This window comes from Bos grunniens, chromosome X (assembly GCF_055505025.1).
Source record: "Bos grunniens cultivar Pamir isolate PY7600 chromosome X, Bosgru_T2T1.0, whole genome shotgun sequence".
Classification (NCBI taxonomy): Eukaryota; Metazoa; Chordata; class Mammalia; order Artiodactyla; family Bovidae; genus Bos; species Bos grunniens.
Window position 1 is genome coordinate 112,356,658 of NC_141194.1, and position 21,845 is coordinate 112,378,502.

The window sequence follows — 21,845 nt, forward strand, 5'->3', positions numbered from 1 at the left end:
CCGGCTACAGAAGGCAGGATTTCTCCAGACCCTAGCAAGGGGCTGGCCCTCCTCCTTCAGGCCAACTTCAGCGACACCTGCCAGGTGTCCAAGCTGTCCCACCTCACTGTGAGAACGAGAGTGTACACATTCCCAAATGAGGCTCAGCTTCTTCCCCAGTGCCCAAGTCCAACCGATTATAGCTCCTCCTCTGAGTCTCAGATTCTGACTTGGGCTCACATTGAGCTGGAAGCCAGCTGCCCATGTCGGCCTCTGCCCATCGTCTCTTTGGGCCTTAGGTACAGCCCCTTGTGGTTGAAGCTGCTGTCAACCTCACCCCTCCCACCCTGGGCAGTCTCTCTTCTGTGAAAGAGACCTTGAAGCTAAGAAGGCTGTCACTGATAGGGGCGCTTGGGTCACCATACTGTTGTGATGCTCAGAGCCTTCACTTCTGTTGGGGACTTGTGCTACCGAAGCTCCTTGGGTGTCTCTTCCATGTACTCACTTGCTGGGGCAGAGGCTGCCTCCCTGTCGAGTCTCTGATGTTCTCAAGAGCCCACCCTCAAGGGCTTTTCTTTGAAACAGAGTTTCCTGCCCAAGATGGCTGGGAGCCAATGGCCCTAGTCACCAGATGATGGCCATACTTGGCTCTGGATTCAGGGCCATGATTCAGGGCCTCTGATGGAGACAAGTACAGGCTGGAGAAGACAGTTGTGGTTTGGCTTGGCTCTGGATGAGGTACCCACACAGGATCACGTGGCACAGCCTGGGCAGGAGGAGCAGAGCCCTGGGAAACAAAGACACGAGGTCTAGTGTACTTGGCACTTGCCAGAGAGCAAGAATTAGGATGCAAACAAAGGCCAAGAGTTAATAAGGGCTTTTGCTTTTTCCTGCCTGCAACAGGCACTGGGATTTATGCAGGGGAGAGGGTTTGTAGCAGGCCCTAGGCTGACATTTACCAAACCCTTGTCCTAATTTATCCTTGTTTCGAGTGTTTTGGAAAGAACCTTTTGCGAGTGATTTATATTCAAAACTCATTATTTACTTAACAGGTTTTATCAATTAATCTCTTCCACGCTATTGAAAATGTGGCCTTGTCTGTGTGTTAAGTGCACCACGAGTTATTGTATGAATAAATCATATAAATTTGCCATTATCAGTGTGTGCAATTCTTACTGCTGCTTCAAGATGGCTTGCTGCTGCCCTTAAATGAATGAGGCCTTCAGCAGCTCTCAGCACCACAATCCAGGTGTGCCGTGGGGTGGCTGCAGGAGCTGGGTTCATGGTGAGAGGGGTGAGTTGCACCAGAGTGTTCTAGAAGCATCTTTCTGGGTGGTGATACTTCTACCAGCTTGCCCTGCAGTTAGAGACTTCCCAGAAAGAAGGAGGAAGCAAGCAAGGTGGCCAGTCGGTGGGTCTCTGTTTAGGGAAACCAGATACACAATAGTAATGACTTAGAGGAGGGCCATTTTGTTTTCTTGAATGAAATGGGTGGAATCCTGGGGTCCCAGCTGCAAAAGTCACCACTCAGTACCTTGATTTAAAAGTACCTTGGTGAGCCTAGCCTTGTCTTTTTCCACCTGGCCTCATGGATGGCTTTAAGTGAAGAATTGGAAGGTGTTTGAGGATGAAAGTGAGGACTCTGGAAGATCCATCATCCCTTTCCAAATGGGTCAGGACAGATTGGATGGACTGGGTGACCCTAAGCAGGTGAAGTATGTCCCATGGATCTATTTGCTGGCTTGTTTACTGTGACCAGGGAATACATGCATGCAGCAAAAAAGTTTTAAAAGCACAGATGTATATGCAGTCTTCATTGTGTGCAATTCAGTTCCTCTTCCATCCCGTCCCTGGCCACCTTGCTGTCCCCTGAGACAAGCACGGTTACAGACTTCTTGTGAAGTGGTGAAATTTGAGAAGGATAAACATAGTCCTAATGAGGCAGGGGGAGGGTGTGGGTGTGGAGAGTGACCAAAGAGAATGGTGTCAACACAAAGAGAATGGTGTCAACACAAAGCTTCAGCGTTTTGGCCAGCAGCTCAGAATGCTGTCCTGGTGTGACAGCTGCGGACTACATGAACGAGCATCCAAGAGGAGGGAGGTGATCACTCCACGGCCACCCTGCACCTGAAGCATCATATGTAACTGAGGACCTGGAGCAGTCATGGACCCACAGAAGATCCAACGTGTCCTATTAGGGACAGCTGAAGGCGGAATGCTCAACTTGGGAGAGAAAAGATTTGGCAGCAGGTGGAGGGGGACAATGGGGAGCAGAGCAGGGCACTATGTTGATCTCTGCAGAAGCATCATAGGAAAGGGAGATTGGACACAGTTGCTACTGGCCCCAAGGAAAGAAGCTGGAGGGAGACAGATGGTCGCTCAGTGAAATGCTGAACTCTCCAACAGCAACTCCGGGTTGGAAAAGCTTGCTTATAGGTGTGGTGAGGTCTCTGTCACCTGAGGTATGTAAGCAACACTTAGGCCAGTGGTTCTCAGTGTGGGTTATTCTTCCCTTGGGGACATTTGGCAATGTCTGGAGTCACTTTTTGTTGTCACAAGTTGGGGGAGGGATGCTAACATTGAGTGGTGCGAGGCCAGGGAGGATAGGAAGCATGCACAGGACAAAAGTCAGCTGGTCCATGTGGCAGGAGTGCCAAGATCCAGAGACCCTGGCAGGTAATCATTTGCTGGAGCACAGCTGACTCCAAACACCCCTTCTGTCTCTGGAACTTTTATGATTTGGGGAAGTCACATTCAATTATTAAATAGTGTGCTGGCTATATAAGGGGATTGGCCCTTTGCATATAGCTTTGAAAAAAATCTTTCAAGAGGGCAAGGAGTTTTCAAATAAAGATGAACATTTTCAAACACAGATGAACATTTTCAAACAACAACAACAAAAAAAGGTTTCTATGGTAGTAATTAATTGGATTGCTCCTTTCTTCCTGTCCAGAGATTTTCCCATCTCAGCTTCCTCTCTGATAACAAGAGTCATATATATACTAGGTAATTTATTTTAAAAAATAAGATTGAATTCCTCCCTTATTGCAAAAGTATTTACATATTTATCACAAAATATACAAAGGAAAGATAATCTAACACCACAGTGAACTCGATGTAGCCCTTCCTGTGCCCAATATATGCAACGACTGGACCTTGTTCTGCATCCTATTTTTCTCCATATTTTACAACCTGCTTTTCGCACTGTATGATCTCCAAGGGCTTCCCTAGCCCCAACTTTCTGACATGCAATTCTGACACATTTCCATGTGAGCACGTGATGCTGTTTCCTGGAGGACAAAGCCTGAAAACTTGGTGTGTCCTTTCTCTCTCATGACTGCTAATCCATGTGGCTATTTCTACAAAGGTTAACACCAAGACTGCTGCTCAGCCCAGCCTTGACCTTCATATTGTCTGTGCTGCCGTCTCCAAACATTTGGATGCATAACCACTTCCTTGGGTTTCCTGCTCCTTCTGCACCCCAGTCCAGTTCACACAGTTCTGATCTTTGCAAAATGCAAATCTGGTCATGTCACCATTTGTACATCCCTCACAGGCTTTCCTGGTGGCTCAGTCAGTAAAGAATCCACCTACAGTTCAGGAGACCTGGATTCGATCCCTGGGTGGGAAATCCCCTGGAGAAGGGCATGGAAACTCACCCCAGTATTCTTGCCTGGGGAATCCCATGTACAGAGGAACCTGGCAGGGTACAGTCAATAGGGTTGCAAAGAGTCGGACACGACTTAGTGACTAAACCACCACCACCACCTCCAAATGTGTCAATGGCTTCCCAGTGAAATGAGGGCAAGCAGAAAATGATTTAACCTGGCCTTTCTTTAGGCCCTTCATGGTTTTGTCCCTACAGACAGGCCTCCAGGTCCTGATGCCTCCTCCTCTGTCTTCAGGGCCAGCTGGACCCTCACCTCCCAAGAGCCTTCTTCCCTGCTGCCTCTGACTGGGCCAGGTGGCATCATGCCCACCCGACTCCTTCATAGCCCTCAGCTCACTTGTACTTTCACTCTTGCTTTGGGACTGATTTCATTTATATCTGTTTCCCCAGGAAGCTCCATGGGGGCACAGAGTATCCATTTTGTACTCTTATCTCCCAGTGCCTAGTACATGGTAATATATACAACAAATATTTGTGGGATAAATGAGTACCTATGAAGTATTAACATAATTCTAAATGATTAAAATGTAGAAATGGAATTTCCAGGTCAAGGTGTGTGTGGAGGACATTTGTCATGATTTTGGCCACCAACATCACCATCCTGTGGGGCTCTACTTTTGGGTGGAAGGCATAGCCCACTTGCCATTGTGGAAGCACAAAATGTTGGGTGCCAACCTTCCCTGTGGCTCCCTCGAGTCTAGAGAGCAGGTGTGTGACGTCCACCCAGCTAGGCAGACACCCTCCCCCCATTTGGCCGTAGGAGGTGATGGTGGCGCAGCACACAGGCTCTGCACCCACAGCAGGCAAGTGGCGGCCACCAATACCCAACTATTTTGTAGTGCGATTTTGGCTATGGTCGTGGCAGCTGCCTGCTCACATATGTCCCTACCTGAGCCTGAGACTGCAGCCTCCCCTGGGACCCTGTGAGTTACTCCATAGCCTTAAGAAAAAAAAAAAAGCCAACATCTTTTATGCTTTTAAGCAACCAGGACTCCTGACTCGTATAAGGTATGCATGTGACAATCTGGAAGCTGATTCCAAACTGGCCTCTGAAGGAAGGCCCAAATTTGCACTCCCATCAGCAGGGCAGTGCACCAAGCTGATCCCTCTCCTCAGGTATACTTTCTGTCACTTTGCAATGACCTTGTTCTCAGGAAAGGGGCATTCCCTATTCATTTCCCTATGTTAAGCCTCTAACCCAGTGCCTGGCACACTTTAGGCACACTCATGTTTGTGAATTCCCATCTCTTTCAGAATTTTCCAGTTTATTGTGATCCACACAGTCAAAGGCTTTGGCATAGTCAATAAAGCACAAATAAATGTTTTCTGGAACTCTCTTGCTTTTTTGATGATCCAACAGATGTTGGCAATTTGATCTCTGGTTCCTCTGCCTTTTCTAAAACCAGCTTGAACATCTGGAAGTTCATGGTGCACATATTGGTGAAGCCTGGCTTGGAGAATTTTGAGCATTACTTTACTAGCATGTGAGATGAGTGCAATCGTGTGGTAGTTTGAGCATTGTTTGGCATTGCCTTTCTTTGGGATTGGAATGAAATTAAAAGATGCTTTCTCCTTGGAAGGAAAGTTATGACCAACCTAGACAGCGTATTAAAAAGCAGAGACATTAGTCAACAAAGGTCCATCTAGTCAAGGCTATGGTTTTTCCAGTGGTCATATATGGATGTGAGAGTTGGACTATAAAGAAAGCTGAGTACCGAAGAATTGATGCTTTTGAACTGTGGTGTTGGAGAAGACTCTTGAGAGTCCCTTGGACTGCAAGGAGATCCAACCAGTCCATTCTAAAGGAGATCAGTCCTGGGTGTTCATTGGAAGGACTGATGTTGAAGCTGAAACTCCAATATTTTGGCCACCTGATGCGAAGAGCTGACTCATTTGTAAAGACTCTGATGCTGGGAAAGATTGAGAGCAGGAGGAGAAGGGGCCGACAGAGGATGAGATGGTTGGATAGCATCACCAACTCATTGGACATGGGTTTGGGTGGACTCTGGGAATTGGTGATGGATAGGGAGGCCTGGCGTGCTGTGGTTCATGGGGTCATAGAGTCAGACACGACTGAGCGACTGAACTGAACTGATGTTTGTGAAATGAATGAACAAAAGGAATTAAAAAAAACAATTTGAAGAAGACTAAAGGCATCTTGGGGCTCCTCAGGTGGTGCTAGGGGTAAAGGATCCTCTTGCAGTGTGGGAGACTCAGGAGATGCGGGTTCAATCCCTGGGTAGGAAAGATCCCCTGGAGCAGGAAATGGCAACTCAGTCCAGTATTCTTGCCGGGATTACCTCATGGACAGAGGAGCCCAAAGAGTCGGACAGGACTGAGCAACTGAGCAGACACACATGCACAAAGGCTCCAGTGCATTAAGAGACACTAGACTTGGGAGGACGCCCAGGCAGCTCGTTATTCCACGAGGGGGTGCTGAAGCGCAGAGCCTGGCAGCCTCTGGGCCAAGGACTCGCAGGTGCCCCAGGGGGCAGGCCTCGGACCCAGGTTCACACACTTCTCCCACCACCTGTGATCCAGTTCTCCGTGGCCCCCCTGCAGGGGCTGCTGCAAGGGTATCAGCTCCTTTCCTTGGGTCTCCCCACCGAGGAGGTAGATTTCAGCTGAAATGATGTGCAAACGAGCCGGCTCAAAGCTGTGGCGCTGCCAGAATATCACACTGTGAAAGGGGAAAGGCTGGTGACCACCCGTTCGGAAAAGTGCCTTTGTATGTACCTGGAAGATTCACGTGTATGTGTGCGTGTGTGTGTTTAAGGATCAAGAGCCGGCCCCTCTATGGCCATATTTTTCATTTCCCTTTATTCTTTGTATTGCTTTCAAATCAAAGGGAAGCTGCAGCAGAGAACCCTTTGCCCCGAGCTGCATATATGAAAATGAACAAGGTTCTGGGAGTCGTGTGTTTTCAATAATGGATCGGCGGTGCAGCCCTTGCTCGGAAATGAAGCGAGACTGTTGCTAGGTTGGAGGTAAGAGGCAAGGGGTGGGGTGGGAGTCCTCATTCCATTGGTTTTACTTTTCCCACATCCTCCAGCTAGCTCTTTAAGTATCACCAACTGGTAGAATAAGAATCAATTCCGAGGCCAGTCTTCCCTCTATTTAAATGATTTTTTTTTGACTTTTCCGTCATCAGGGCTTGATAGTTAAAGAAGATTCACAAAGCCGAGTCCATTTGGAAGAGAACGACTGTAAAACTGGGTCAGCAGACGCGTTCCACGTTGGCACGCAAGATGAAATATAACCTTGGTCGGGTCGGAGCTTCACAGCCACAGGCAAGAGCTTTGTTTCCACGTGGCGCACTTGGATTTGTGCCTTTCGGCTGCGATCCTCCCACGCATCCCGGCCCCGGAGGTGTCTCGCCTACCGCACTTGCGAGGCCGGCCTCGCGTTCTGGCCGGCGGTGGAGACCGACTGCGGTTCCTCGATCGACCACTGGAGGCCACTGTGGCACCAAGAACGCGCGGAGGGCGCGCAGTTGGCGGAGCGAGAGTCCCTTAGGAGGACTGGCACACTCACGCACCAACAGTTCTTGAATTCTAGTCCAGGATTTAAAAGATGGTGTTATGAATTAACAAGAAGAAAAGACTCGGCAGATGAAGTGCGGGTCTCAGCTTCCCTGGGGTTGTTTTCTAGCTACTTTCTAACTTATTTTCCCTCTCTGGGACTGGGTCTCATCTGCATCCCACGAGATGCATCCTTTCTGTATGGTGAAAACGCCCTCCAGAAATGACACAAGGGGAAGAAAAACCGCGGCTGCAGCCTGTAGTATTTTATCCCCCAGTACTTTTGCAAAGCAGGATATTTTACTGTTTCTCCAGCAACCATTTTGGCGGCAGGTGCCAGCCACCAAGTGGGCTGCAGGAGTAGCACTACCTGATAAATCCAAGATGCCCGGTTAACTATGAATTTCAGATGAACAGTGAATACGTGGCTTACTATCAGTACGTCCCACATGTCACATGGGTCACGCTTACGTAAACAATGATTTGTTGTTTACCAGAAATTCCAATTTGACTGGGCATCTGGGATTATGATTTGCCCATTCTGCCCACCCTCCACTGGCAGGATGACTCCGGTGGGGTAGCAGTGAGCTGCCCTGAGGGGACTTAGAGCCTGGGAGTAGTTAGGGCTGAAACCAGGCACTGAGAGTTCTAGTCCAAGCTGAGCAGTGATGAGCACCACGTGGTCATTCAGAGAACATATAAGTCCTTAGACCCACCTAGCAGATGGGAGTCTCAATGAGCAGAAACAACTAGAGGTATTGGTTGACTTTTCTCTTTTTGTTTACTGCCCTCGATTTAACACCTACACAGAGACACCAGTTTCAGGGGACTTTATTCTGAGCTCAACCGAGTTCAACCACTGATCACCCAGTTATGGCTCCGGTAGGCCCTGTGCACACAGGACGCACTGCTACAGGCCCTGCCTCTGGCATGGACACCAGCACTGATGTAAACCTGGGTGGCCTGAGAAGGAGGCGAAACCTGCCAAGGGGCGATTGCCTGGTATTACAGGAAGCAACAGCAGGCATTTTGAACATGGGGCTTCTGAGATCACTGGGGTCCCAGCACATTCCTGCTCACATCTCCAGACTCTTCACAAGGCTGTCCCATCTGACTGGAGGGGTCCAGGACTCAGTGGGGATGTGCCATGACAGAATTTTTGTCTTCTGATTTTGGCAAGTACATCGGATTCCCAAGGAGCACCCTGTCTCTGGACCCCTCTTTTGGTTGGCTTGAGCCTTTAGATATCTAAGCAGAAACCCTGGGAAGGTCCAGAAGAGCCCACACAGATCAGGGTTGATTCCATTCCACCACGTGGAGGCTGAATGACCTTGTGCAAGCTATGCCCCCTCCAACGTGTCACACCCCCCCTCCCCATCGCCCAACTCCTGGCAGTGTCTGGCCTTTTTTCCAAGCTCCATGAGATCAGGGACCCTCTTGAAACTGAGGAATCTGCGCATTCCAAGCTGCGACTGCTGGCATAGGAATAGTAAGAGGGAAAGGGGTCTCTGGTCAGAGGATACTTTTGCAAAAAAAAAAAAAAAGCTAGGTAATAAAATTACTCTAAGTATTAAGGTCTATGGCAATTATTTGAAACATTTCTTCATTGTTTGTCTGGAGGTTAGGGACTGTGTTTCCATTTCTACCCTCCCAGTACTGACACTGAAACCCTGACCCTGACCCTGCCCATGACCTATGGGGTGACCTGGGACAGATCTCCTTCCTGGGCCTGGGTCACCCCATCTGGGGCTGATCCTGCCCAGCTGTCACCTTCAAGAGTCCTGTGAAAGGCCAGCTCTTCTCCCCACAAGAGCTGTGTTTATTATGAGCAACAACATGATCTCTGGGGTTTATTTTCCTTCTTTATAAACTAGGGTTGGATGAGTTTAGCCTCAAACCAAACTCTCTCTCTCTCTCTCTCTCTCTCTCTCTCTCATACACACACACACACTTCCTGACTTCCTGGGGCCACAGGGTCCAGGGCTGGCCTGACACCAGGTCAGCCTGCAGCTTGAGGGCCACTTCCAGGATGGGCTCCCAGCCTGGGAGAGGCTTTCTGGCAGAAGAGGTGGGGTCACAGGGTTATCTTTTGGGTCCTCAGCTCCAGAGGCCAGCCCCTGATCTAGACAGCCCAATTGCCCGCTTCCCTGCCTATCCAGTCTTCAGACCTGCTGCTACAGATTTCTCTCGTCTTATTTGGCTTTGCTCTTTTTGAACTTGTTTTGTTCTCACGAGTGGGTCATTGTACATTTCGCTCACTGGAATATCAGATCCAGAAAACAGAGACCTTGTGGTATCTCCTTTACCATGCCTTCTCACAGTCAGCACTCAGATCAGGGCCTCGAGGGTGCTTGAGGAGTATTGGGTTGGCCAAGAAGTTTGTTCAGGTTTTTCCATAAGATGTAACAGAAAAATCTGAAAAAACTTTCTTGATATTTGTTGCATCAATTTTTGATCACTGTCTGAAAGCTTATAAGAGAAACCATGGCAGATGTGAACAGACCTGATTTGAGAGTGAATTCTGAGTCCCCTACCCCCAACTAGCTGTGTGGCCTTCAGATCAGATCAGATCAGTCGCTCAGTCGTGTCCGACTCTTTGCGACCCCATGAATTGCAGCACACCAGGCCTCCCTGTCCATCACCAACTCCCGGAGTTCACCCAGACTCACATCCATCGAGTCAGTGATGCCATCCAGCCATCTCATCCTCTGTCATCCCCTTCTCCTCCTGCCCCCAATCCCTCCCAGCATCAGAGTCTTTTCCAATGAGTCAACTCTTCGCATGAGGTAGCCAAAGTACTGGAGTTTCAGCTTTAGTATCATTCCTTCCAAAGAAATCCCAGGGCTGATCTCCTTCAGAATGGACTGGTTGGATCTCCTTAGGTAAGTGCATTAACCTCTCTGAGCCTTAGTCACTTCATGTGTAAAATGGGATGATACATCTTCCTGTCTTACTGGGTTGCTTCCAGGATTTGCTCAGAACACTGACGTGTACAGACTTTCCAAACCCAAAGCCTTAGAGAGGTTCTGCTACTGTGACATCACCCGGCACGTGGACAGTCCTTGACACCGTGTGTGTCAGCTTGGGGGTTGGTGGCCATGCTGACACTTGGACCCTGGTCTCCTAATCTTTCATCCAGGTGGGTTTTGGTTCACTGCTCATGGTCTCATCAACGTGACCTTGACAAACTATGTATATGTACCCAGGTAGGAGAACAGCTGAATGGTTTTCCCACTGGGAACAGGGAGCCTCAACTGGTGCTGATCAAAGCAGGTCAGACAGGGGCCGGTAAGGGCTCAGAGGCCCGGCCTTGTTTGCTAAAGTATTTCCTCTCATGGAAGGTTCCTGCTGTCCTCATCATCATGTCCCCCTGGATCTGCCGCTAGAGCCCTTTCATTTTCTTCTTTTCCTCTTTATGTGCTGCAGCTGTGTGTGCTGCCCACCTACAGCCTGGATGGGGGAGGGGCCAGCTGTTTCCACACCTACCTGCATCTTCCAGGAGTGGCCCAGACCACGTGGGCAGTCTTGTCTCAGGGGGAAGTTGGAAGATTCTCTGCTGGGCCAGGGGTCCCTGCACCAGCCCCCTTTGTTTTGCTGCTCTTAACTCCCTAGGGTTTGCCATCTCTGCTGAGTTTATCTTGTGAATCAACTTGCCCAAATCTGTGGCCTTAGAGTCCATGACAAGAGAAGTTGAAGCATCTGTAAGCACTTGGGCAAATATTTGAACGAGCTCTAGGCTCATGAGTGAGGACTTGAGAAGAATAGGATCAGCTCTGTGATACCAGTTTGTTCTTTTCTTAGCTCTCCTAAAGGCCACAGGAGGGGGAACCTTGGAAATAACTCTCTGTGTTTGTTCCTTCCTGAGTTGCTTTTCTCAGCCCATCAGTGTACAGTACCACCTCTTCCTGTCAGGTCCACACTAGAACCCCACTCTGCATGGACTGTCAAATCTGGGCTCTGGGTGTGCTAAGTCGCTCAGTTGTGTCAGACTCTTTGTGACTCCAAGGACTATAGCCTGCCAGGCTCCTCTGTCCATGGGATTCTCCAGGCAAGAATACTGGAGTGGGTTGCCGTGCCCTCCTCCAGGGGATCTTCCCAACCCAGGGGTTGAATCTCCATCTCTTGCATCTCCTTGCATTGGCAGACAGGTTCTTTACCATGAGTGCCATCTGGGCTCTGGGAATGTTACTTCATCACAGTTCAGTGTCCTGGGCATGGGTATTCAGGGGGGAATATCAGGAAATGGAGTAGGTTTGAATGGGCATATAAGTGTGTGGTGGGGGTAGGCAGGGTAGGATGGGGCTGGAAGGCACCATTGACTCCAGTTTCAAGTTACTGATGAGGCATCAGAGGCAGGGAGAACTAGTCAGACTCTGCCAGCTGCTGCCAAAGTCAGAAAGCACGGCCATGTGTTTCAGAGAGGTTCTGAATGCTGTCTGAAGAGGGATGGTGAACAGTCTCTTCTTGTACACCAGGCCCTACCGACTGCAAAAGGCTGTCCAGAGTGAAGCTTGAGAAAGTTTCTGAAGATGCGACTGGGCCTAGAGGAAAAGATCAACTCATAGTGTCTGCAGGGAAACAGGAAGAGGTGGGCTAAGCAAGCATTTACCAAATCTTCATAAGTTGAAACAATGCAAATGAGGAGATGGGGTTGCTTGTCTGAGCTCTACATCAAAAAATTTTGTGGCTTTACTAAGTCACTTAGTTCTGTTTATCTATCCAAATATATATGTGTGTGTGTGTGTGTGTACATATGGATATAGCTATAGATTTATGATGTATTTTAAGGATTTGGGGGCTGGAAAGTCTGAAATCTGCAGGACAGGACAGCAGGTCAGAAATGCAGGGAAGAATTTTTGTTGGAACTCAAGTCTGAAGGCCATCCAGAGCAGAGTTCCTTACTCCTTAGGGGAACCTCAATCTTTTATTCTTAACACCTTCAACTGATTGAATAAGGCCCACTGACATGGGGGGTACAATCTGCTTTGCTCAAGGTCTACTGAGTTAAATGTTAGTTACATCTAAATAATACCTTCATAGAAAATGTAAAGTGGTGTTTGACCAAACAACTGAGCACCATGGCCTAGCCAAGTTGACATATAAAATTAACCATTAGAGAAGTAATCTCAGAAAACATCTACAGAGGAATAAAAAGAGGATACAGGGAAGGAAAGCAGCCACCAAAGGGTATGTTATGAAGTCAGTTATCACTGAACAATGGGAGCTTAATCCTTCTGGAGTTCTCTAGGTTTTAGAGTAGAACACCTGTCTCCAAGTGGTGCAGCCCATGAGGTGAAGGACTAGGTCATTCATATACCGACTCCCACCAGTCATGGGTTCAGAGTTGCTCCCAGCATAGGGTGAATTCATCATCCTTCAGGCCTGCCCCATGGGCAGGTGGAGCAGATGCTAGTGGTCAGAGACAGTGCCCAGGCAAAGCAACTGGCAGCTGGAGGCAGGGCCAGTGTGCATGAGGGCTGAGGGACAAAGAATAGAACCCTGAAAATGTCTACAAAACCAGAGAAAATAATAGTCACATTCTCAATCACCTTAAGTGAGAGTTTATAACAGTAAAATGAGAAAATAGAAATGAAAGTACTGGAATTTTAGTCTTTATGAATGAGGTACCAATATAATTAATAATTTAATTTAAAAGCTAGAAGTTTCAATTTACCTAAATCTATTATTCCTTGAATATTCCATTTAGTCAAGATTTTACTGACAGATGCCATGTCAGGCTAATTCCTATTCATCCTTCTGATCTCAGAGAGAATGTCTTATTTACTCTGTCCCTTCTGGGTAGGTCAGGTCCCATGTGATATACTCTCAAACCACCCTATTCTTTTCTTTCAGAGCACTTCCCAGCCTGGAAGAAGGAACCATGTCTCTCTCTCTCTCTCTCTCTCTTTTTATGCTACTGATACCCCATCACCTAAGAGAGTACCTGAAGCATAGTAGGTACTCAATAATTATTTGATGAAAAAAATGAAGAGGATATAGTGGAAAACCTTTCTTGGAATCCATTACGGATCAGCAATTGTTGTAAAATAAGTTCATTCAATAACTCAGACCAGGATCAGAAGTTATCTTTGAGAACTCGCTTTAATGAAGAGACACTAAGGACTTCTTATCAACATGGCAATTGTTGATTAGTAAATGGGTAGTCTTAAAGTTCTCCAGTGAAGTCCAGAGCTTAGACTTCTTAACTCCAAAGAAATTAAAGCCCACAATTTCTTCTAATTTCTGAGTCTTCTTGGTCTCAGCCACAGGCTTTCTTCAGCAGCTGCTGCCTAGCTGCCTTCCCCTGGAGTGGATATTGTTCCTTGGAAGTTGAATTAACCTCTCGTGTGCTCTGCTTTTAAGAATGCCACAACTGTGGCCATGCTGGTCTTCTCAGCATACACTGAGTTGGCCACACCATGGTAAAGAATTGGTCTTTGTTCCAAGTGCAGCTCATCCTTTGAAATGTTTTAAGAAGGAGATCGACACAGTGATTGATATGAATTTTACACAGATCCTTTAGTCTACGGAGTGGAGTGTAATTGGAAGGGGAGTTGAGACAGATGGAAGGAAGACCGGTCGTCAGACTTGAAGAGGTGAGGCTGGAGTGGATGACAAGATGGTGGTAGTGGCAATAGAGGAAGTGGAGGAATGGGTTTAAAGATATTGGGGAGTAAAATCAGCAGAATTGATTTGATATGCAGGATAAAAGAAAGTTCTCTTTTTCATGCAATGACTATGCAGTGCTTTTTCTTTTTCTTCCTTCCCTCCCTCCTTCTTCCCTCTCTCCCTTCCTTCCTTTCCTTCCATGCTTTCATTAATTCTTTCATTGAAAAACATTTACTGAATGCTGCCTGCTGCTGCTGAGTCACTTCAGCCGTGTCCGACTCTGTGTGACTCCATAGATGGCAGCCCACCAGGATGCCCCATCCCTGGGATTCTCCAGGCAAGAACAATGGAGTGGGTTGCCATTTCCTTCTCCAATGCATGAAAGTGAAAAGTGAAAGTGAAGTCGCTCAGTCATGTCCGACCCTCAGCGACCCCATGGACTGCAGCCTTCCAGGCTCCTCCATCCATGGGATTTTCCAGGCAAGAGTACTGGAGTGGGGTGCCATTGCCTACATTGACTCGATTTTTCCTGAACTGTGCTCTGTACAGCAGGGAGATAGAAAGAAGTATCTTCTCTCAGGAAACTCTATCCAGTTGAAGACGCTTGTAACAGTTTCAGACAACTATGTGGTCATAATAATGTCTACCATGTGCTGACTCCTCTGTACTGTGCCAGGCACTTGACATATTCAGTAGGACTTTGGCATTTAGGGGTATATATATTTTATGTCGTTTCAATGACTGTTTCCGAATATGTCAGCATTTGGAACTCTAATGGAGGCACTGGGAGGTTGGTAAATGGAAAGGAGGCTAGCCCAGGATCCAGCATCTGCAGGTTCACATGGTTTTGCCCTTCTCTACCCATCCCTGCCCACAGAAAAGCTCTAATTAAGGATTCAAAAATGCCCATTAAATTTCCCAGTGATACCTCTTTTTTCTGGGGACTCTATGATTCTATGTGTTGCAGTCATCTTTGAACCCTGATTCTGTGATGGCAAGTCTTCTGGGAGTCATAAGTATTCATCATCACCTCTGACTTTCTACTTGTCCCTAGTGGGAGACCAGGATCATGAAAACACTCTTGTGCAGGGAGTGACTGTGATTCACTGGGCAGGAGGAGAGGACCGGATCCCCTCCTTTATCCTAAGCACACCCTGCAGATATTTCACTACTGGAAAAAAGAATGAGGAGGTTTCATTCCCACAGGCTCCACACGGACTTGAGACCATTGTTCTGGCCCCCTAACAATAATGGACTCCTTCTTTGGAGTCTGGACCCCAACTGGCCCAGCTGCTAAGACTTCTGGTGCCCTCATCTTTCCCTTAGCCTCCTCTCAGCTCCCCTTTCTCCCTTCCTCTCTCAATGCACTGAAACCTTGATATTTAGAAATTGTCTGAGTAATGAACTTTGGTAACAACCAGCCTCGGGTAGAATCAACCCAGTGACCTCAAGGGGAAAGAATTTTTTTAAGTGACTTTTTTCTTTTATGTTTTCAAAGGAACAAGTACTGGACTTTTCATTTCACACATCACAAATTTACATCTTCAAAAGCAGGGAAACGTCAACACCTCGGAAAAATGGAGTGGAAAATCTGTGGACATCTGCTTGCGTGGAGTGGCAGTGATCACAGAACTGTGATCTTCTGGACCAGGGCATGACTAGGCTTCAGGGCCTATGACCTAACTTAGGGCCATCTTCAAGCTTCTTAGCTTCGTATAACACGCAAGGCCAGGCATCACATTCCCTGAATTAGGCTGCTCGTGAAACCAGAACCTTATTTCTATAGAAAGTCAACAATGAAGCTGTTGTGTTTGACTGGAGTTAGACAGGCTCAGAGGAGCTCCACTTCCCACGGTGGGGTAGCACGTTCAATGGGGCCTTCATCTCCAGTGCAGCCCACGGAGATGGGAGTCAGAATTTTCAGGTATTTCCTGAGGGCCCCTGTCACAGTTCCCTCTCAACGTGTGCATTCATGGCCAGGTCATTTATCCTGCCTGCCACCTTGGGCTGATGAAAATGTTACTTTGACTTATGGCTTGAGCACTTCCTCAGAAAGTTGTGGACCCCGAGTGAGTTCCACTCTGGACTTTCTTCATGGAAAGGTTTTCATTGTTTATAGTCTGTGAATTTTGGCTGGCGGCCAAGGCCCAAGCCAGAGGAAGGCATTCTCTGTGGGATTTTGCCTGCATCCACCACTATGATAAATATGTGACGTTATTATCAGTATATTTGACTTTCTATAAATGCTTTCTTTGTCTGAGAGGAAATGTGTGTGGTTTGCAAGTTCATACATTGTCCTCTGCTGTTCACTGGTCATCACAGATTCATTTAATTGTTAGGAAATTACTGCAAAAAAAGATAACTGCAAAAAGATTACCTCTTTTTGAGCTCAGATACATCACATGGTGAAGAACACCCAGACCTTTTTGGATTAAGAAAAGCTATTCTTCCAGTAGACCTCTCATATAATTCCTAGAAGATGAGTCCATTGTGCTAAGACCCAGAAGTATAGAAAAGACAAACTTTCTGTGGAGTGAGGCTTGGTAACAAATAATAGAATTATTATTTACTTTGAAGACAATTGTTTTTTGGGATTGTAACTGAGAGAAGTGATAGAATCTTTTCTGACAGTTTTTAGGACTAAAAGACATGGTCCCGCCTGGTATGGTTTAGGCATTGTGTTGTTGCAGTTTAGGGGGAGGCAGTGATGCTGTCTGGGAAAGATCCCTTGAAGGAGGAAATGGCAACCCAATCCAGTCCTCTTGCCTCGAGAATCTCATGGACAGAGGAGTCTGGCAGGCTACAGTCCCTAGGGTCGCAGAGAGTCAGACATGACTTAAGCAACTTAGCATGCACTGATGCTGTCTAGATACCTACGTGCCATCTAGGGGGATGGCTAGTGGTGGTGGGGTTCCTCAAGAGCAGCTTCTTGGTTGGGTCACCCCATTATAGAGAAGTGATTTTTTAAAAGCTTACTATTACTAGTTTCTTATAAAGGGCCCAACTCAGAAATAGCCAAATGAAAGAGATGCATAGGGTAAGGTATTATTGGTGTAGGGTGTGGCATGGACCTTCTATATTCTCTCTGGGCAAGCCATCTCCCCAGCACCTACATGTGTTCATCAACTGGGAAGCAACAGATGTGTTTTTTAAATCAGTTTTGTTTTGTTTTGTTTTGTTTTTTAACTTTCTGGCCGCACTGTGTGCCATGTAGGATATTAGTTCCCTGACCAGGGATTGAACCTATGCCCTTGCAGTGGAAGCATGGATTCATAACCACTGGACCCCCAGGGATGTCTCAAGAAGTGGTTTTGACCCTTTTTTGAGTCATGGGCCACTTTGGGAATCTGAAAGAATTTTTTTTTTTTTTTTTTACTTTATATCACTACATGCTCATATGCACCTGTGTACACATTTATACATGTAACTTTATGGAATTCCTTGAACTCCTAAAGACCTCTCCTAAAAGGACATGAACCCTACATGTAGCCTACAGTTGCTGCAGTCTAGTTCTCAGTCTGAAGCTGTCACATCAGGGTGCCAGAAATGAGGACAGACTTATGCAAACTGAAATATCAGCAAGAAGTCAAAGAATCTATAATGGCATTTCCGTCTTTATAATAACCAGTGTTTTTGTGTCTCCTTCTTGGTATCCAGAGACCTGAGGAGCAGAATCATTATGCCAAATATTGCTTGGAGAGGTGGGTGGCTTGGGGTGGGCATTTTATTCCAGCACTGAGGGACCATGCTGCTCTGTTCCTGTCTTGAGCAAAGACCATCTCTTTACCAAGCTCAGATACAGGATCTCTGTCCTTCCAATGGTGCTGGATATACATGACAATCTGCACTTCTTTGAACTTGATTTTCCAGGCTGATAAGTCCCCTCGATGGATTCATTTATTCTTTAGAAATTTCCTGTTTCCTGGAACCCTGGAGCTGTGTGTGTTGTCCAACTAAAGGATGCCCACAGTCTTAGCTTCAAGATCACAGGTATGGAAAGTTCATGAGAGCTGAGGATGGAGTCCATCCCTTGTGTTCATTGGCTTTAGCTGTTCTAGGTGCTTACAAGAAAACTGGAAGGAGCTCCTGACAATTTGATGTGGTTTGTGGCCTTCGTGTTTCCTTTGTGTCTACCTCAGCCCTGCAGTAGAGTTGCACTTGGGACAGGACAGGACAGCAGCCTGTGTGGTCAGGGAGGCTGTGATCTACCATTTTCCCCAGATGACTGATTCAGAGCACATATATGCCTATTTTAATGTGGTGTGTTTGTACTGCAGACCATATTTCCAGCTACTTTGCCAAAAATCCATCTGAACAGTGTGCCCCACTGGCTTCCATATTTGAAGATCCAAAGGGCCTGCAAAATGAAATAGTTGAATGCCAACTTTGGGGGTTGCATAGCCTCCTGAAACACTGATGTTTGGGTATTCTTTGATATCCAAAAATACCTTCATTGACTCTTGTAACCTATGATGGTAGAAGGATGCCTTTCTAAGCCCACATAAAGACTCCCTTGGCCTTTTCTGAACCCTTAAGGGGCAAGGTTATTTTGGCATACAAGGGCACCTGGGAGAATTGGTCTAGTAGCAATGCCTGAGAAGGGAACCACCAGCCAAGGCTTTTATTCATCAGTAGGTGAGCTGGCCATCTGGAAAGATGATGAGTATCTTAGAACAGTTATTACCTCCCTGTCAAAACCTTGACATTTGAGCCAGGGCCTAATATTTCTAACAATAAGAGCAAAATGTTGCAGACTAATGACTGGTCCTGGAGAAGAAGGAGTATCGCGGCACAGAGCACTTGTCCCTGAGGCACTGCCTTGTATTTTCATTCTGTAGACTAGCCTTACACCTCATAAATCTGTCAGTCTTTTCAAATAAACTTTCTGTTTGTGTTGGGCAAACAATTTCCAGCATTTTATCAGAATGACCTGGCAAACTGGTGAGTCAAGGAAGATTGTATTCCATGCTGAAATGAGAATAAATGAGTTTTTATCTTAACTGATCATTTCTTTGCTACCTCTAATGCTGCACACCTATTAAAAAGCTAGTGTCACATTTCCTTCAGATTGGAGAATTTAAGTTGAATCTTCTCATTTGGATTGCCATCTGGTGTGCTACTAACAGTCTCAGGGAGTAAGAGGCCATCTGTTAATACTTTTTCCAGGAAGCTTTTTATAGAGCAGTGACGTGGCAACTCTCAAAAACACATTGTAATGACTTACAAGATTTTGGCTATCTGTACAAGTTTAGGCTGATATTTTGTTTCTACCAACAGTATTTTCTTCCACAGAAGAGAGACAGAGGAATCAGTAAATATAGTACATTTTCATGCAAAAAAAATGTTTATCCCTGATATGTGGAGAGCATAAGGCTACCAAGTTATCAGTCTTATGGAATTTTAAAAGGAGGATTGTAAATATATACACAGAAGTGATAATAATGATGATGATGATATTGATAGTCATTGAACATTCACCATCTTCCACCCACTGTGCCAAGTGCTTTAAATCCATTGTCTTCTTTTCTCCTTACGAGAGCCCTGAGAGGGGGAAGGTCGAAGATGGCAGAGGAATAGGATGGGGAGACTACTTTCTCTCCCACAAATTCATCAAAGGATTATCTGAACACTGAACAAATACCACAAAACAACTTCTGAATGCTGGTGGAGGATACCAGGCACCCAGAAAGCAGCCCATTGTCTTCGAAAGGAGGTAGGACAGAATATAAAAGAAAAAAGAGAGACAAAAGAGTTGGGGATGGAGACCCATCCTGGGAAGGGAGTCGTAAAAGAGGAGAAGTTCCCAAACACTGGGAAACCCTCTTACCAGCAGGTCTGTGGGGAGTTTTGGAATCTCAGATGGCAACATAACTGGGAGGAAAAAATAAATAAATAAAACCCACAGATTACGTGCCTAACTGCAACTCCCAGCAGAGAAGTAGCCCAGACGCTTGCGTCTGCCACCAGCAAGTGGGGGCTGAACAGGGAGGCACAGCTGCATTGCTTAGGGTAAGGACCAGGCCCGAATGTCCTGAGGACAACCTGAGGGAGCTAATGTGAGATAGCAACCCAAACTGTGGGATAGCCAAAGAGAGACAGGGAAAAAAAAAAAGGAAAGAGAGAGAGAGAACTTTGCTGTGAAAAGCTGTAACCTAAGACACTGCTGGCCTGCTCACAGAACAAAGGACTGAGTGAATACCAAGGAGAGCTAGCCAGCAGCAGACTGGCCCATCCACTGCCTGCTGGAGGCAGGCGGGCGACAGCCAGAGCTGGAAGGCAAGGGGCAAACTCGGCCCCAGAGACGGCATCCTCTACCAAACTGCGAGCAGGCTCCCAGTTGCTAACCAAGTCTTCCTAGGATCCTGGACAGTCGACATACCCCAGGAGCGTCACAGCCAGAGATCAGCTCCCCAGAGGAGACACAGGGCACACCTCAGACGGCGCTCCTGCTGCTCACCCAGGAAACTGAGTGACCCGGACAGGGGAAGTGATAAGACGCACCACACCTGGGGAGAGTGCACTTGCCAAGCACCTGGTCACCTAAGCTGCTCAGACCTGGGAAGGGCACAAAATGCAAGCCCAGCCGAGTCTGTGCCCTTGTGGAGTACCCGAGAACCTGAACCTGAGCAGCACAGACCTGGTATGTGCACACAACCCAGGCCCCGCCTTAGACAGTTTCCCTGCAGAGCAACCTGGAGCCTGAGCAATGTAGACTGGGAAAGAACACATGCCATGAGCGGTGGCAAATCCAGTGTGGCCCAGACACTGTGAGCACTCCCCACATACGCCAGTGACATTGGTTTGCAGTGTTCCTCCCTCCCTGCAGCACAATTGAACCAAAATAAATGAACAACTTCGCCCTCTTGTGCCAGGGTGGAAGTTAGATACTGAAAGTGAAAGTGAAGTAGCTCAGTCGTGTCCGACTCTTTGCAACCCCAATGGACTGTAGCCTACCAGGCTCCTCTGTCCATGGGATTTTCCAGGCAATAGTACTGGAGTGGGTTGCCATTTCCTTCTCTAGGGGATCTTCCCAACCCAGGGACTGAACCTGGGTCTCCCGCATTGTAGACAGATGCTTTTTTAGATACTGAAGAGACTTGCAAACAGAGGAAGCCAAAATAAACAAAGAAGAGGCTTTGGAAGTGACAGGTGCAACAGATTAAAATCCTGTAGTTAGCACTGGCTACATTGGAAGGGACGTATAGACCTTGAGAAGAAGTATAAGCTGGAACAAGGAACTATCTGAAACTGAACTGACCCCACACTGCCCTCAACAGCCCAGAGAAACTCCTAGATATATTTTACTCTTATCATTTTTAATTTTTTTAATTTTTAACTTCTTTATTACTCTAATTTTCATTTTTAAAACCTATTACCTTGCAAAAAAAAGACCCTATTTTTATTTTTTATTTTTTTTCCCAGAAAATACTTTATTTATTTATTTTTTTATCCTCTTTATTTTTTTTATTTTATTTTTTAAACTTTACATAATTGTATTAGTTTTGCCAAATATCGAAATGAATCCGCCACAGGTATACATGTGTTCCCCATCCTGAACCCTCCTCCCTCCTCCCTCCCCATACCATCCCTAAAGACCCTATTTTTAAAGTAAATGTCATATTTTATAACTTTTATAACTTTTATTTTATATTTCATATTTCATATTTTTCATATATTTTCATAATATTTCATATTTTATAACTTTTCTGATTTTGTTTTATTCTTTTAATATTGTATTTTTGAAAGTCTAACCTCTACTCTAGATTTTTAATCTTTGCTTTTTGGTATTTGTTATCAATTCTGTACCTTTAAGAATCCAATCTTCAGTACCCATTTTTACTTAGGAGTGTGATTACTGGCTTGATTGCTCTCTTCCCTTTTGACTCTCCTTTTTCTCTCCCAGGTCACCTCTATCTCCTCCCTCCCCCCTCTCTTCTCTACTTAACTCTGTGAAGCTCTTTGGGTGTTCTGGGCTGTGGAGAACACTTAGGGAACTGATCACAGGCTACATTGGTCTCTCTCCTTTTGACACCCTCTCCTCTCCTCCTGGTCACCTCTATCTCCTT

The 21,845-nt window shown here is 46.5% G+C and overlaps 1 pseudogene; it reads left to right on the forward strand.

Annotated features, from left to right (window-relative positions):
• The first annotated feature begins 11,466 nt into the window (after window positions 1-11,466).
• On the forward strand, window positions 11,467-20,482 carry LOC147341207 (uncharacterized; annotated as a pseudogene).
• Window positions 20,483-21,845: the final 1,363 nt, after the last annotated feature.